Here is a 17,817-nt window from a genome sequence, read left to right on the forward strand (position 1 = left end):
AGAAGGAGAGACTCGTGGTAACCTCAGCTGGTCAAAGAATTGAACCCATGCTGTTGGAATCAGTCTGCATTGTAAACCAACCATCCAACCAATGTAAGATAACTGGCCACCAAAGAATGAACTGTAAATCTCTGTTAGATAAAACAGTTGTGATGCAATATTTGACATTTAAGATTTAAAGATATTAAATAGCTTTCAGAAAAGGTTTATCCCAGTGAGACAGATTTTCAACAAACCTTCCAGCTCAGCGAGCAAACCTACATCCACAGAAAGATTTTTTTGAGAACAATGCATCAGTGGTGCAGCAAACTATATTAAAAATACAAGCGGTACTTTCCACAAGATAATGCTGTCAAGCCAGAAAGAGATTTAGTCTACTACATAAATGAGGAATGTAATATATGAGTTTTAGTACCAGGGTGAGGCTATCTATATAAGCCCTATACAGGCCGACTGTATCAAATAAAATGTCCCTTTCACCAATGAACTGCATGCTGACTGTGCCCAACCAGCCTATGATTGCAAACGTCAGAACGCTATGTCTAAAAAATTGATTTGATTCTGCTATTCTGCTCAGACATGACTGTGTATGTTTTCTTTATAGACTACCTTGAGGGATGATGATCACCCTAAATGATCACATGCACATTTTGTGCATGAATACAAAGAGGGCTGAGGCTCTCATTCACTGATGCCCTCAAGGAGGGAGATAACCTCTAGCAAGTGGGAACTTATAGCTCGATGGTTATGACTCAATGGCTTTAGAAGTCAATCATTGTAGATTAGCCCCTCTACATGTCTGTAACAGACGAAGGCCCTTTGCAAACAAAACAAAGCTCTAAGCATCCTGCATAACACCATACATATGGGTTGAGCAGAAAACTGAACAGGAAGTTAATGCAATCTATGCCAATTACATCAGCTCAATATTTAAAGTTATAAACTAAACATTCCATTGAGGCCAACAACAACTGTACACCATAATTCGCTCATAGTTCTGAGTGTCTACAAACATTCAGTTAAAGTGATTTACCTTCAAATCTAGCCACTACCAAGTTCTGCCTTAATTAATTACAGTCCTGGGTTCCTCTGCATCTTCATTGCCTGCATGGGCTTCCTAGAGATGATGGTGGTTCAAATATTCATAGAATCCAAGAGTTGTACAATATGTAAACTTGTTGACAGCTCTCTGGATAATGAGCACACAACCATAGGAATGTTGCATGTGGTCACAACCAGTTGGATACTGAGTGAAATTCCTTCCCGTTTTGGAATTTAGCTGGATTATGTCATAGGACTCTGAACATCATATGTGCAGTCAATGGTCCCTGGCATTTGAGGAAACCCAGCAAAAGCTACAGATCTGACAGTTCAGTCACCTTGTCTGTCATGATCCATGGTGAACTGGACAAATTATATCACTTTTCTATAAAGTGCATCAGTGAACTCACTAATTCACTTGAAGGCTGCTAATTGGGAGATGCCATATGTGTCACTGGTTGAGATTTGAAAGGAGCCAGTGGCAAGCAAGTTCATTATAGCTGTGATCTTTAGTGCCACAGACATAGTGCTGCCTCCCAAGCATTTTGCCTTCTGGAGGTGACAGATGTAGATGACAGCTTCTCTAGTCATGCAAAGCCACCTCCAGCATTGCCTTTCAGCAAACTACTGGGAGATTGAAAGGAAGGTGATGACCTAGTGGTATTTTTGCAAGAATCCAAAATTCAGAAATTCAGCTAATTGGGGACCTGAGTTAGAATCCTGCTAAGGCAGATGATGGAATTTAATTTTAATAAAAGATATCTGGAATTAAGAAACTACTAATGACTGTTGGAAAAACCACGTAGTTCACTAATGCAGTGAATGCACCATCCTTTCCTGGTCTGGGCTAGAAGGATTCCATACTTAGAGCAATTTGATTGACTCTCAACTACCCTCTGAAATGACTTAGCAAGCCACTCAGTTATGTCAATCACATCAAAGTCTCAACATGGCTGAGGATCTGGTGTATGGGAGAAGGATTCATGTGTTTGGATCATTGGAAGCTATTTTGTGGTAGAAGTGACCTGTACAAGAAGGACAGATTGCACCTGAATCGGAAGGGGACTAATAAACTGGCAGGGAGGTTTGCTCGAGCTGCTCAGGAGGACTTAAACTAGCAAGGTTGGGGGCAGTGGGAGATAGTGAGGAGAGATTTCAATCTGAGACTGGTACAGTTGAGAACAAAGGTGAGTCAAACAGTCAGGGCAAGCAGGAACGAAGCAGAGAACAAGGTACGACTGATAAATTAAACTGCATTTACTTCAATGCAAGAGGCCTAACAGGGAAGGCAGATGAACTCAGGGCTTGGTTAGGAACATGGGACTGGGATATCATAGCAATTACAGAGACATGGCTCAGACATGGACAGGACTGGCAGCTTAATGTTCCAGGATACAAATGCTACAGGAAGGACAGAAAGTGAGGCAAGAGAGAAGGGTGAGTGGCGTTTTTGATAAGGGATAGCATTACAGTTGTACTTTGGGAGGATATACCTGGAAATACATCCAGGGAAGTTATTTGGGTGGAACTAAGAAATAAGAAAGGGATGATCACCTTATTGGGATTGTATTATAGACCCCCTAATAGTCAGAGGGAAATTGAGAAACGAATTTGTAAGGAGATCTCAGTTATCTGTAAGAATAATAGGGTAGGGTGGTTATGGTAGGGGATTTTAACTTTCCAAACATAGACTGCGACTGCCATGGTGTTAAGGGTTTAGATGAAGAGGAATTTGTTAAGTGTGTACAAGAAAAATTTCTAATTCAGTATGTGGATGCAAAATTTGACCTAGTCATGGGAAATAAGGCAGGGCAGGTGACTGAGGTGTGAGTTGGGGAGCACTTTGGGGCCAGCGACCATAATTCTATTAGTTTTAAAATAGTGATGGATACTCCAAGGATAGACCAGATCTAAAAGTTGAAGTACTAAATTGGAAGAAGGCCAATGTTTACGGTATTAGGCAAGATCTTTCTAAAGCTGATTGGGCACAGATGTTCACAGGTAAAGGGACAGCCGGAAAATGGGAAGCCTTCAAAAATGAGATAACAAGAGTCCAGAGACAGTATATTCCTGTTAGGGTGAAAGGAAAGGCTGGTAGGTATAGGGAATGCCTGGATGACTAAAGAAATTGAGGGTTTGGTTAGGAAAAAACAGGAAGCATATGTCTGGTATAGACAGGGTAGAAGAGTATAAAGGCAATAGGAACATACTTAAGAGAGAAATCAGGAGGGCAAATAAGGGGACATGAGATAGCTTTGGCAAATAGAGTAAATGAGAATCCAAAGGGATTTTACAAATACGTTAAGGGCAAAAGGGTAACTAGGGAGAGTATAGGGCCCATCAAAGATCAGCAAGGCGGCCTTTGTGCAGACCCGCAGGAGATGGGGCAGATACTAAATGAGTATTTTGCATCAGTATTTACTATGGAAAAGGACATGGAAGATAGAGAATGTAGGGAAATAGATGGTGACATTTTGAAAAATGTCCATATTACAAAGGAGGAATTGTTGGATGTCTTCAAATGCATAAAAGTGGATACATTCCCAGGACCTGATCAGGTGTACCCTAGAAATCTGTGGGAAGCTGGGGAAGTGATTGCTGGGCTTCTTGCTGAGATATTTGTATCATCGATAGTCACAGGTGAGGTGTCGGAAGACTGGAGATTGGCAAATGTGGTGCCACTGTTTAAGAAGGGCGGTAAGGACAAGCCAGGGAACTATAGACCGGTGAGCCTGACTTCAGTGGTGGGCAAGTTGTTGAGGGAATCCTGAGGGACAGGATGTCCATGTATTTGGAAAGGCAAGGACTGATTAGGGATAGCCAACATGGCTTTGTGTGTGGGAAATCATGTCTCACAAACTTGATTGAGTGTTTTGAAGAAGTAACAAAGAGGATTGATGAGAGCAGAGCGGTAGATGTGATCTATATGGACTTCAGTAAGGTGTTCAACAAGGTTCGCCATGGGAGACTGGTGAGCAAGGTTAGATCTCATGGAATACAGGGAGAACTCGCCATTTGGATACAGAACTTCCTCAAAGGTAGAAGACAGAGGGTGTTGCTGGAGGGTTGTTTCTCAGACTGGAGGCCTGTGACCAGTGGAGTGCCACAAGGATCAGTGCTGGGTCCGCTACTTTTCAGCAATTATACAAATGATTTGGATGTGAGGATAAGATGTTAGTAAGTTTGCTGATGACACCAAAATTGGAGGTGTAGTGAAGAGGTTACCTCAGATTACAACGGGATCTTGATCAGATGGGCCAATGGGCTGAGAAGTGTCAGAGGGAGTTTAATTGAGATAAATGTGAGGTGCTGCATTTTGGGAAAGCAAATCTTAGCAGGTCTTATACACTTAATGGTAAGGTCCCAGGGAGTGTTGCTGAACAAAGCAACCTTGGAGAGCAGGTTCATAGCTCCTTGGAAGTGGAGTTGCAGATAGATAGGATAGTGAAGAAGGCGTTTGTTATGCTTTCCTTTATCAGTCAGAGTATTGAGTACAGGTGTTGGGAGGTCATGTTGCGTCTGTTCTGGACATTGGTTAGGCCACTGTTGGAATATTGCGTGCAATTCTGGTCTCCTTCCTATCGGAAGGATGTTGTGAAACTTGAAAGGATTCAGAAAATATTTACAAGGATGTTGCCAAGGTTGGAGGATTTGAGCTATAGGGAGAGGTTGAATAGGCTGGGGTTGTTTTCCTTGGAGCGTCGGAGGCTGAGGGGTGGCCTTATAGAGGTTTACAAAATCATGAGGGGCATGGATAGGATAAATAGACAAAGTCTTTTCCCTAGGGTGGGGGAGTCCAGAACTAGAGGGGATAGGTTTAGGGTGAGAGGGGAAAGATATAAAAGAGACCTAAGAGGCAACATTTTCACTCAGAGGGTGTACGTGTACAGAATGAGTTGCCAGAGGAAGTGTTGGAGGCTAGTACAATTGCAACATTTAAAAGGCATCTGGATGGGTATATGAATAGGAAGGGTTTGGAGGGATATGGGCCAGGTGCTGGCAGGTGTGACTGGATTGGGTTGGGATATCTGGTCGGTATGGACGGGTTGGACCAAAGGACCTGTTTCTGTGCTGTACATCTCTATGACTCTATGAAGGAAATAGATTTGGACAGACCTCCTAGCATCAACCTAGGAATGGAAAAGACAATGGCCAAAATAACCATGTCAACCTTGCAGAGCCCATTTTAATAACATCTAGGGGCCAGTGCCAAAATTGGAAGGACTGTCTCACAAGCAATAGCCTGATATCATACTCATGAATTCATACTTTACAGTCAATGTCCCAAACACACCATCCCTATCCCTGGATGTGTCCTGTCTCACTGGGTAATGACCCAGCAGAGGTTATGACACAGTAGTATACTGTCAGAGGGGACTTGCCCTGGGAATATTCAACATTGCCTTCAGACACCATGAGGTCAAGCATGGGTTAAACATGTTTCACGTTAAATATGGGCACCCAGTCCCTCTGACAAATGCACCTAACACTATGGGTAATTTAGCATGGCCAATTCACCTGACCTGCACATCTTTGGACTGTGGGAGGAAACCGGAATACCCGGAGAAAACCCGCATAGACACAGGGAGAATGTGCTCCTCAGCTGATGAATCAGGTACTCCTCCATGTTGAACAACACTTTGAGGAAGTACAGAGGATGGCAAGGATGCAAATGTACTCTGGGTGGGGGATTCTAACTATGCCACCAAGAATGGCTCGATGGCACTGATCAAGCTGGTCAGGTCTTACGTGATGGAACTGTTAGACTGGATCTGCGGCAGGTGCTGAGGGAACCAACAAGAGGGAAAAACATACTTGACCTCATCCATATCAATCTGCTGATTGTAGATGCATCTATCCATGACAGTATCAGTAAGAGTGACCACTGCACAGTGGTTGTGGAGACAACCATCTTCACCTTGACAATACCCTCCAAAATGATGCGTGGCACTATCACTGTGCTAAATGGAACAGACATTTGAACTGAGTTAGCAACTCAAAACTGGGCATCCATAAAGCACTGTGGGCCATCAACAGCAGCAGAATTGTACTCCAGTACAATCTGTAACCTCATGGCCTGGCATATCCCCACTTAACCATTACCATCAAGCCAGGGGATCAACCCTGGTTCAATGCAGAGTGCAGGAGGGCATGCCAGGAGCAGTGCCAGGGAGACCTAAGCTGACATGTCAACCCTGGTGAAGATACCAAACAGAATTATTTCCATGCCAAATGGCATAAGCAGGAAATGATAGGCAGATCTTAGAGATCCCAAATCAACAGATCAGATCTAAACTCTGCAGTCCTGCTACATCCAGTCATGAATAGTGTGGATATTTAACTCACTGGAGGAGGAGGAGGATGCTCCACAAGTATCCCCATCCTCCATGACGGAAGAGACAAATACATCAGTGTAAAAGAAAAGGTTGAAACATTTGCAGCAGTCTTCAGCCAGGAGTGCTAAGTGGATAATTTATCTCAGCATCCCCCAGAGGTATGCAGCTTTACAGATACCTGTCTTCAGCCAATGTGTTTCACTCCACGTGATATTAAGAAATGGTTGGAGGCACTGGATACTGCAAAGGCTATGGGCCCTGACAACATCTGGCAATAGTAATGAAGATTTGTGCCCTAGAATTTGTTGCTCCCCTTACCAAGTTGTTTCAGTGAAATTACATGTGGTTGGCATGTACCTGACATTGGAGAAAATTGTCCAGGTACCTCCTGTATATAAAGATTAGACTAAATTCCCTACAGTGTGGAAACAGGCCCTATGGCCCAACAAGTCCACACCAACCCTCCGAAGAGTAACCACCCAGTCCCTCTGACAAATGCACCTAACACCATGGGTAATTTAGCATGGCCAATTCACCTGACCTGCACATCTTTGGACTGTGGGAGGAAACCGGAATACCCGGAGAAAACCCGCATAGACACGGGGAGAATGTGCAAACTCCATACAGACAGTCACCCAAGGCTGGAATCGAACCTGGGACCCTGGTGCTGTAAGGCAGCAGTGATTACCACTGAGTCACCGTGCCGCGTTGTAAAAAGCAGGAGAAATCTAACACAACCACTACCACGCCATCAGCCCACTCACAATCATCAGTAAAGTGATAGAAGGTGATCAACTCTGCTCAGCAATAACCTGCTCAGTGATGCTCAATTTGGATTCCACCAGGGCCATTCAGCTCCTGACCTCATTCCAGCCTTGGTTCAAACATGGACAAAAGAGCTGAATTCCAGAGGTGAGGTGAGAGTGACAGTCCTTGATATCAATGCCATCTTTGACCTGGTGTAGCATCAAACAGCTGTGGAAAAACTGGAGTCAATGGGTATCTGGGGGCAAACTTCAACACTGGTTGGAGTCATACCTCACACACAGGAAGATGATTGTGGTTGTTGGAGGACAGTCATCTCAGCTTCAGGACATTTCTGCAGGAGTTCCCCAGGCTAGTATCTGAGGCCATCAGCTGCTTCACCAATTACCTTCTCTCCATCATAAGGTCAGAAGTGAGGATGTTCGCTGATGTCTGCACAATGTTCAGCACCATTTATGACTACTCAGATAGTCAAAAGTCCATGTTCAAATGCAACAAGATTTGGACAATATCTAGGCTTGAGCTGACAAGTGGCAAGTAACATTCACACCATTAAAATGCCAGGCAATACCATCTCAAATAAAATACCCTTGCCATTTAATGGTGTTACCGTCACTGAATCCTCCAATATCAACATCCTTGGGTTTACCATTGACCAGAAACTCAACTGGACTTGCCACATAAACATGGTGGTTATAAGAGCAGGTCAGCATCTAGGAATACTGCAGCAAGTGACTCACTTCCTGACTCTCCAAGACCCATCAACCATCTATAAGGCATAAGTCAGCAGTGTGATGGAATAGCCCCCAATTGCATGGATGAGTGCAGCCCCCAAAACACGCAAGAGGCTTGACCTCATCCAGGACAAAGCAGTCGGCTTGATTGGCACCACATCCACAAACATCCACTCCCTCACCAGCGACAATTAGTAGCAGCAGTGTGTGCTATCTACAAGATGTGCTACAGAAATTCACCAAAGATTATTAGACGGCACCTTGCAAATCCATGACCACTTCCATCTAGAAAGACAAGGAGGGCAGATATATGGGAACACCACTACCTGAAAGCTCCCTTTCGAGCTACTCACCATTCTGACTTGGGAATATTTTGTGGTTCCTTCACTGTCCCTGGATCAAAATCCTGGAATTCCCTCCATAATGGCATTGGGGTAAACCCACAGCAGATGGGCTGCAGTGGATCAAGAAGGCAGCTCATCACCACTTTCTCAAGGGCAAATAGGGACGCGCAATAAATGCTGACCAGCCAGTGACACCCACATCCCATAAATGAATTTTGCAACACCTTGGATACCCTGTCATTCAGTAGACAGTTTGCTCAGCCACAGTTGCAGACCCCTGAATCACATATCTCAGGTTTTGTTGGAATGGCTAATCCCTTCTTTTCTTTCTCATTCTTCTGAGAGATTTTTATAATCAACCTGTTCAGAGAAGTTATTAGACAGCTCTGAAGCAGCTGGGGCTGCAATCTGGTTTCCCGTCACAGAGGTAGGGACACTGCCACTGCACCACAAGATTGACAGCAGAGAAACATCATAAGACACTTTCCCAACATTATAATGCTTTTTTTTCATCTGCTTTATTATACCATCTGTGAAATCATGTGGTTTTGGATGGTTAATAGTTCAAATTGTGATACACAGTATATTACAATTACGTGAAACAGATTGTACAGACAGAGCATCCCTACCTAGCCATCATTACAAACATACAAACAAGGAATAAGAGTAAGCCCCTTGGCCCTTTGCGCCTGCTTTGCTGTTCAACAAGCAAATGACTGATCTGATTTTAACCTCAATACCATATTCCTGAAAATCCCTGATAATCTTTCATTCCATTGATAATCAAGAACCTCTCCTTCTCTGGCTTAAAATTCTTTAATGATTCTACATCCATTGTCTTTTGAAGAAGGGAATTACAAAGACTTACAGAACTGAAAGACAAAATGTTTCCTATCTGTGTTGAGCAGACCCTTATTTTTAAACTATGATCCCTCGTTCTGGATTCTCTGGCAAGAGGGAAAATCCTTTCGACATCCACCCAGCCAAGCCCCCACAGGATCTTATGCTTCAATTAAGTCACCTCAGACTACTCAAAACTCCAGAGGCCTTTCCTGTCTTCATAAGGTAATCTGTTCATTCTAGGTATTAGTTTAATAAATCTTTTCTGCTTCCAATGCATTAACATTCATCCATAACCATGGTTACCAGTACTGTACATGGTATTCAGATGTGGTCTCACCAATTCCCTGTATAACTGCCCTACTCTTGCATTGAATTCCATTGCAGTAAAACATGACATTCTGTTAGCTTTCTTGATTACATGATTTCCTGATGAGTACCTGCATACTAATCTTCTGTGATTCATGCAGTGGGACACTCAGATCTCTCTGCATCTCAGAGCTCTACAACTTCTCACCATTTCGATAATATGGTTTTTTTTTCATTCTTTCTGGCAAAATTGACAATTTTGTATTTTCCCATTTTCCAGAATTTTGCTCACTCATTTGACCCATCTACATTCCTTTGTAGGCTCCTTATGTCCCCTTCACAACTCAGTATCTTTGTGTCATCAACAAATTTGCTTATCATACTTTTGACCCTTTCTTTCAAATCATTCATATAAATTGTGAAAGATGAGGCCTCAGCACTGACCCCCTGACACATGATTTGTGACATTCTGCCGGCTTGAAAAAGATCCATTTATAGTGACTCTCTGCTTCCTGATATTCAACCAATTTTCATGCCAATCTGTTACCACCAATATCATAAACTTTTATTTTTCACAATAATCTTTGATGTAGCACCTTAACAAATGCTTTTTGAAAATCTAAATACAATATATCCACTGGTTGCCCTTATCTAAAACATAAGTTACTTCTTTTAAAATGTCAATAAATTAGGAACCATAATTTCCCTTTGAAAAAAACATGTTGGCTCTGCCTGATTACCTCAAAACTATCCAAGTTATAAGGTCTTTAAAAATAGCTCCTAACATTCTCCCTAGGACAGCTAGCTGTCCTCTAGTTTTCTGCTTTCTGTCTATTTGAATAAAGGAGTTACATTATTTATTTTCCAATCTAAAGGAATCTTCACTGAATTTTGGAAAATTAAAAGCAATGCATCAACTATTTCACCATCTACTTATTTTAAGGCCCTAGGATTAGGATCCAAGAACTTGTCAATTCACGGATTCAACAGTTTATTCAGTGCTCTTTCATCGGTAACTATGATTTTCTTGAATTCCTCACTCTTTTCAATTCCTAGTTTTCAGTTGTTTCTGGGATGCTACTTGTGAACATTGATTTAAAATACCTGTTCGATCTGCCTGCCATCTCTTTATCTTCCATCACTAATTCTCCGCACTCATTTTCTTAGGACCAACACTTATTTTATTAAGTCTCTTTTTTTAAAAATTCCTGAGAAAATGTTTCATATCTGTTTTTATATTTTTGGTTAAAATTCTCTTGCACTGTAATGTTTCCTTCTTATTAATCTTTTAGTGATTCTTTGCTATTTTAAAAATTCTGTTCAATCTGCTGACCTGTCACTTATCTTTGCACAATTACATGTCTTGTCTTTGAGTTTGATTCTATTTTGACTTTATTTACTTAACAGGTGGGGTCTGTCCCTGAGAATATTTCTTATTTGTTGGCATGTATCTAATCTGCTTTTTCTGGGATACCTCCTTAAATGTTTGCCACTGCATCTCTATTGACTACCTCTTGACCTAAATTTGCAGTTAACTTCTGCTAGTTCTGCCTTCATGTCCTCATAATTGCTTTTGCTTAAATTCAAAATAGTTAGCTTGGATCCATACTTCTGTCCTGTAATCTGTACCCATAAAATGCTACCCAGGGACAATTTCCTTAGGTTAGTGACTAATTTCATCTCACTGGGCAAAACCAGGCCAAGTCGAGTCTGCTCTATGGCTGGTGCTATGACATGCTGGCCTAAGAAATTGTTCCAAAATATTCAATGGATTCCTCCTCTACATTAATTTTTCCCTAATTTTTGCAGTCAATATATATTTATGTCTTTCTTTAAGTGTTTGTAAGTTTGTCATTTCCTCACTTTCATTTCCAACATTAACCTCTTATCCACTTATTGCCATAAGACCAGAAGACCATAAGATCTCGGTGCAGAGTTAGGCCATTCAGCCCATCAAGCCTGCTCTGCCATTCAATCATGGCTGATATGTTTCTTAACCCGAGTCTCATGCCTTCTCCCCAAAACCCATGATCTCCTTACTAATCAAGAATCTATCTATCTCTGTTTTAAATACACTCAATGACTTATACTCCACAGCCTTCTGCAGCAATGAGTTTCACAGATTCACCACCTCTGGCTGAAAAAATTCCTCTTTATCTCAGTACAAAAGGTTTGTACCTTCACTCTGAGGCTGTGCCCCTATGTTCTAGACTCTCCTAATAATGATAATATCTTTTCCACATTCACTGTACCCAGATCTCTCAGTATTCTGTAAGCTTCAAACAGATCTCCTTTAAATTGCATAGAGTATAGACCTAGAGTCCTCAACTGCTCCTCAGGTGACAAGCTTATCATCAATGGGATCATTCTTCTAAACCTCCTCTGGATTCCCTCCAACACTAGTATGTCCTTTCTCAGATTCGGGGCCCAAAACTGATCACAATATTACAAATGTGATCTTACTAGAGCTTTATACTGCCTCAGAAGTACATCTCTGCTCTTGTATTTTAGCCCTCTTGAAATGAATGCTAACATTTCACTTGCCTTCCTACTAACTGAACCTGCATGTTAAACCTAAAAGAATCCTGAACTAGGATTCCCAAGTCCTTTTGTGCTTCAGATTTCCGAAGCCTTTCCCATTTAGAAAATAGTGCATGCATTAATTCTTCCTCCCAAAGTGCATAACCTCACACTTTTCCACATTATATTCCATCTGCCATCTTTTTGCCCACTCACCTAGCATGTCCAAGTCTTTCTGCAGCCTCTCCACTTCCTCAATACTACCTGAACCTCCACATATCTTTGTGCATTCCCCCAAACCTAACAACAATGTCCTCAGTTCTTTCCTCCAGATTGTCAATGTATGTTGTGAATAGTTATGGTCCCAAAACTGACCCCTGCGGAACTCCTTTAGTCACTAGTTGCCGTCCTGAGAAAGACCCCTTTATCCCTATTCTCTGCTTTCTGCTAATCAGCTAATCCTCTCCCCATGCCAGTAAGTTGCCCCAAGCGCCATAGGTTCTTATCTTGTTTAGCAGCCTCCTGTCTGGTACCTTGTCAAAAGCCTTCAGGCAATCCAAATAAATCATGTCCACTGGCTCTCTTTTTCTACCTTGCTTGTTACCTTCTCAAAGAATTCTAACAGATTTGTCAAGCATGATTTCCCCTTGACAAAGTTATGCTGGCTTGCCCTATTTTGCCATACATTTCAAAGTATTCTGCAATCTCATCCTTATTAATTGACTCTAAAATCTTATCAAAGGTCGAGCTCAGGCTAACTGGCCTATAGCTTCTGTCTTCTGCCTCCTTCCCTTCTTAAGCAGGTCAGTTACATTATCCATTTTCCCATTCTTTAGGACCCTCCCTGACTTCAGTGATTGCTGAAAGATCACCACCAATGCCTTTACCACCTCCTCACCTATCTTCTTCAAAATGCTGAGGTGTAGCCCATCCAGTCTGGGTGATTTATTGCCTTCAGACTTTTCAGCTTCCCCAGCACCTTCTCCTTAGAGATGACCACTACACTCACATGTGCCCCCCAACTCTCTTGAAGTTCTGCAATGTGGCTGGTATCTTCTGCTGTGAAAACTGATGCAAGTACCAAATCACTTCTTTATTTTCTGTTATCACTTCTGCAGCCTAATTTTTCGGCAACCAATGTCCACGAGGAGGTTGAACAGTTCATCCACTTTACCAACACCTTACAGCCTGACTTCAAATTTACCTGGATCATCTCAGACTCCTCCCTCCCCTTCCTAGACCTCTCCATTTCTATCTCGGGCGTCTGAATCAACACGGACATTTACTATAAACCAACCGACTCCCACAGCTTCCTAGACTACACCTCCTCCCACCCTGCCCACTGTAAAAACGCCATCCCATATTCCCAATTCCTTCTTCTCCGCCGCATCTGCTCCCAGGAGGACCAGTTCCAATACCGAACAACCCAGATGGCCTCCTTCTTCAAAGACCGCAATATCCCCCCAGACGTGATTGACGATGCTCTCCACCACATCTCCACTTCCCGCTCCTCCGCTCTTGAGTCCCGCCCCTCCAACCGCCACCAGGACAGAACCCCACTGGTCCTCACCTACCACCCCACCAACTTCCATATATATCATATCATCCGTCGTCATTTCCGCCACCTCCAAACAGACCCCAACACCAGGGATATATTTGTCTCCCCTCCCCTATCAGCATTCCGAAAAGACCACTCCCTCCTTGACTCCCTCGTCAGGTCCTCACCCCCTGCCAACCCAACCTCCACTTCCGGCACCTTCCCCTGCAACCGCAAGAAATGCAAAACTTGAGCCCACACCTCCCCCCTTACTTCCCTCCAAGGCCCCAAGGGATCCTTCCATATCCACCACAAATTCACCTGCACCTCCACACATATCATTTACTGCATCCGCTGCACCCAATGTGGCCTTCTCGATATTGTGGAGACAAGCCACCTACTTGCAGAACATTTCAGAGAACACCTCTGGGACACCCGGACCAACCAACCCAACCACCCCATGGCTCAACACTTCAACTCCCCCCTCCCACTCCACCAAGGACATGCAGGTCCTTGGACTCCTCCATCGCCAGAACATAGTAACACGACGGCTGGAGGAAGAGCGCCTCATCTTCCGCCTAGGAACCCTCCAACCACAAGGGATGAACTCAGATTTCTCCAGTTTCCTCATTTCCCCTCCCCCCACCTTATCTCAGTGCCAACCCTCGAACTCAACACCACCTTCCTAACCTGCAATCTTCTTCCTGACCTCTCCACCCCCATTCAGGCCTATCACCCTCACCTTAACCTCCTTCCACCTATCACATTTTCAATGCCCCTCCCCCAAGTCCCTCCTCCCTACCTTTTATTTTAGCCTGCTTGGCACACCCTCCTCATTCCTGAAGAAGGGCTTATGCCTGAAACATCGATTCTCCTGCTCCTTGGATGCTACCTGACCTGCTGCACTTTTCTAGCAACACATGTTCAGCTCTGATCTCCAGCATCTGCAGTCCTCACTTTTTTCATACAGAATGGTTAAACAGGCATTTAGCACATTTGTCTTCATTGCCCAGACTATTGAGTACATGAGTTGGGACATCATGTTCAACTGGTACACAATGTCAGGGAGGTCATTTTTGGAGTATTGTGTACAGGTCTGGTCACTCTGTAATAGAAAGGATATTATTAAATTAGAGAGGGTTTAGAAAAGATTTACCAGGTCATCACTGGGACTGGAAGTTTGAGACATAAGAGGAAGTTGGATAGGCTGGGACCTTTATCACCGGAGCGTAGGAGTTAAGGGGCGACCTTATAGAGTTTTATAAAATCATGGGGGACATAAATAAGGTGAATAGCAAAGGTATTTTCCTTAGGGTGGGTGATTTCAAAATCAGGGGGTATTTTTTAAGATGAGAGGAGAAAGGTTTAAAAGAGACCTGATGGACAACTTTTTCACACAGAAGGTGGTTCATGTGTGGAATTAATTGCTAGAGGAAGTATTAGATGCAGATACAGCTACAACATTTAAAAGACATTTCAGTAAGTACTTGAATAGGAAAGGTTTCAAGGGATATGGGCCAAACACAGGCAAGTAGAAATAGTTTAGTTGGGAAATTTGGTCGGTATGGATGAGTTGGACCGATGGGTCTGTTTCTGTACTGTATGACTCTGTGGCTGTAGTTATCCTCTGCTGTTTTTAAAGGCTTTACAGTCCTCTGGCTTACCACTAATCTTCACCACACTGTATGCATTTTCTTTTGCTTTTATGCTATCTACTTTTCTCATCAGCCATGGTTGCCTAAACCTACCCTTAGCATGTTTTTTCTATTTGCCTCACAAATTACCCCAGAAACCCCACTCCCATTGCTGCTCCATTGTCTTTCCTGCTAGGCTCCCTTTCCAATCAATTTGAGCCAGCTCCTCCCTCATGTCTGTATAGTTACCTTTACTCAACTGTAATACCATTACATCTGATTGATTGTTCTCCCTTTCAGCTGCAGGGTGAATTCTATTGTATTATAGTCACTGGTCCCTAGGGATCCCTTCACTTTCAGCTCCCTAAACAAGTCTGCCTCATTACACATCACTAAATCCAAAATTGTTCCCTCCTGGGCTGTAACACAAGCTGCTCCAAAAACCATCTCAAAGGAATTCCACAAATTCCTTTTCTTAAGATTTGCTACCAATATGATTTTCCCAGGCACCTGCATATTGAAGTCCCCCATGATTATTATATTAGTGCCTTTCTTACATGCCTTTTCTTTTACTACTTTCTATTTATTTTTTTCTCCACATCCTGAGAACTGTTAGAAAGCCTGAATACAATTCCGTTGGGGCCTTAACTTAATTTCTTAACAACAAGGCAATCCCTCCCACTCTGCCCATCTGCCTGTCCTTTTGATAGGAGTGTATCCTTGGATATTTAGTTCCCAGCTCTGATCCCCTTGTGGCCTGCCTCTGTGATACCTACAATATTTTACCTTCAAATTTCAATCTGCACGATCTAAGCAAGCTACTAAGCTTGCTTACCTTGTTTTGTATACTACATGTCTTTAGTTAAAACACTCTCAGTCCTATGTTGGCTGCCCTTCTCTTCTCATAGTTGTCTCCTTATCTGCTGTACCTGAAGTTAGATGCCTGACCTTTTACATACTGTGTGACTTATTACTTGCTCTGGAAACTTTAATAATCTCTACTGAGCCCACTTTTTCTGTAATTTTCCACAAAACTGAACCCATCCGTCCACTATTCAGTTTAAAGCTCTAGCTATGGAAGGAGTGTCACTTATGTATCCATAATTGCCCTTGAGAAAATACCAATTTGAGCCATGTTCTCCAACTACTAAAGTCCAGGTGATGTAGGTACACAAGCATAATTAATAAGAAGGCAGTTCCAGGACATTTAACCAGTGATGGTGAAGGAATAGGAATAGATTTCCAAGTCAGGTTGGAACATGGCTTAGAAAAGAAGCTTCAGGTTGTAGCGCTCTTGCATATATGTTGCTCTTGTCCTTCTAGAAGTCACAGGGTTGGAAAGTACTGTTTGAATGAGGCATGGTGAATTAGTGCATCTTGTAGATGTTACACACTACAGTTAGATGAGTGAGTGTTGAAGGAGGTTGATGAGTTGAAATTCAAGCAGACTTCTTTGTCCTTCTTAACTTTTGTTGGAGATGCACTTAATAGTCAGGTAGAAACTTTTGCATCACACCACAAATAATAGCTTATAGATGGATATGCCTTCGGAAGTCAGGAAGTAATTTATTTACAGAATCTGGAGCCTTTGACTTGCTCTTGTAGCAATAATATTTTTAATGACTGGGCAGAATTTTTAAAAAATGCTCACACTATCCTTGACTATCCTTTCCCAAACTAACTATAAAAAACTTTGTTAATTTTAATATTCCCAACAACTTTCTTTTTGTATTCCCATGAGCATGTTGCATACATAATGAGGAAGGACAGGATGCTAGATCAGTGTCTGGATAATCAAACAGAACAAATGAAAGTGATTAGAAGGAGTGAAAACATTTCATAAAGATTAACCTTGTTGAATATAAAAACTCAAATATAATGCTGTTGAGTTGGAGACTAGAATGAACGAGGGTGAAGCCCAGATTGTGTTCGGGGGAAAAAAAGAGTCACAGGTCCTAGGGATGGGAAATAATTAAATATCAGGTAGCTAGGTCAAGGTCAGTATATTACAAGTTGAAACTTGGATGCATTAAGGACAAGTATTAAAAGTAGACTGGAGCATTTCTTTTTGAAAAGGCAATTGATAAATACTGCGAGAGTGAGAATAATAAAACAGACTCATAGAAGAGAAGCAAATTAAACAAGTTGAGTGAGTGGGCAAATGCATGGCAAGTAAAGTATAATGTGGGTAAATGTGAGATTATCCACTTTGGTGGCAAAAACAGGAAGGCAGATTATTATTTGAATGACAATAGAGTCGGAAAGGGGGAGCTATAATGAGACCTAAGCATCCTTGTACCCCAGTTGCTGAAAGTAAGCACACAGGTGCAACAAGCAGGAAAGAAGCAAGCATCGGACTGTTGAAAAGATTTCATCACAGGAGCAAGGATGTCTTACTGTAATTGTACAGAACCTTGCTGAGACCAAGTATTTTGTATTATGTATAAAGGTATTATGTAAAATGATGTCCTTTAGGTCTCCTTCTCTGAGCAAGGTTGTTCTGGTTATAGGGGGATTCCACAAAGGTTTACCAGATTTATTCCTGGGATGGCAGAACTAATGTTTGAAGAGACACTGAATCAGTCAGGACAATACTCAACATGTTTAGAAGAATGAGGGGCAAATAAAGGGCAAAGAATGAGGGGTAGCATGGGCTCAGTGATTAGCACTACTGCCTCACAGCATCAGGCACCCAGGTTTCATTCCAGCCTTGGGGACTGTCTGTGTGGAGCTTGCACATTCTCCTAGAGTCTGAGT

This window comes from Chiloscyllium punctatum, chromosome 9 (genome assembly GCF_047496795.1).
Source record: "Chiloscyllium punctatum isolate Juve2018m chromosome 9, sChiPun1.3, whole genome shotgun sequence".
NCBI lineage: Eukaryota > Metazoa > Chordata > Chondrichthyes > Orectolobiformes > Hemiscylliidae > Chiloscyllium > Chiloscyllium punctatum.